The 1009-nt window shown below is 41.5% G+C and overlaps 1 protein-coding gene across 3 annotated transcripts in view; it reads left to right on the top strand.

Annotated features, from left to right (window-relative positions):
* ATE1 (arginyltransferase 1) overlaps window positions 1-1009 on the top strand; it is a 153104-nt gene that overhangs the window by 3168 nt on the left and 148927 nt on the right. The gene's annotated exons all lie outside the window — the stretch shown is intronic.

Raw genomic sequence — 1009 nt, 5'->3', positions numbered from 1 at the left:
CCCCTCTTCAAACTATGCCTAGATCCTGTATTATAGATCCTTGTTGTTCCAAGGCTGAGCATGCATCACTATTTACCTCTGTCCCATTTAACCCATGCAAACCTGACTCAGTGTTCCCCTATCTACCTTGATCTTCCACCCTTCCCCCTTCTAGTGTATTGGCCGCCCCAACACCCAAACTATGATGTGTCTGCCCCCTACCCTGTGCTCTACGGTTGCCTCCCTCCACCTTCCCCTAACCCCTCCTCCCCAACCCCACTGGTAACCAACAAAGAAAAAATTGTTTTCTTCCCCTTTTAGTATGGGTATCTTTTCTTAAGCTTTTACAATAATGGTCTTATGCAATATTTGTCATTTTGTGACTGACTGATTTCACTTAGCATAGTGTCCTCAAGGTTCATCCATGTTATACGGTGGCTTGCAGCTTCCTTGTTATTCTTCAAGGTAGCATAATATTCCATTGTGCAGGCTAATTTTTAAGTTGATGATTTTACATGGCCCGTGAATGGTGTTGTAAGTTTTGAAAGAAAAAAGGCTGCCCACCCCAGCAGAGTCTCTCTTTAATTAGAATCCACTTGATGGTAGTCAGTTTGTGTGAGTTAGGCTATTTTCAGTTTTTACATTTAGAAATAATATTACTATATGCTTCTATCCTTTTTTGAAAGTTCAAGACTCTGTGTATTGTTGTTGTTATGTGTTGCGGAGTCGGTTCTGACTCATAGCGACCCTGTACAGGGTTTCTGAGGCTGTAAATCTTTATGGAAGCAGAAAGCCTCATCTTTCTCCTGCGGAACAGCTGGTAGTTTCGAACTGCAGACCTTGTGGTTCACAGCCCGATTCGTAACCACTACACTACCAGATCTCTACTCCTTTGATGGTCCTAGAGTCCTCTGTTCCTCAAATGTAATATTAACTACTCCCCCCTTTTTGTTACAAAACTTCTACTTTTACAGTTGTGACAGTCACAATTAGTCATGATAACAATCACTATTGAATCATAAGAATCTTA

This window comes from Chrysochloris asiatica, unplaced genomic scaffold, assembly GCF_000296735.1.
Source record: "Chrysochloris asiatica unplaced genomic scaffold, ChrAsi1.0 scaffold00003, whole genome shotgun sequence".
NCBI lineage: Eukaryota > Metazoa > Chordata > Mammalia > Afrosoricida > Chrysochloridae > Chrysochloris > Chrysochloris asiatica.
The sequence above is the reverse complement of the archived record's forward strand: the minus strand, read 5'-3'. Positions and strand labels throughout refer to the sequence as shown.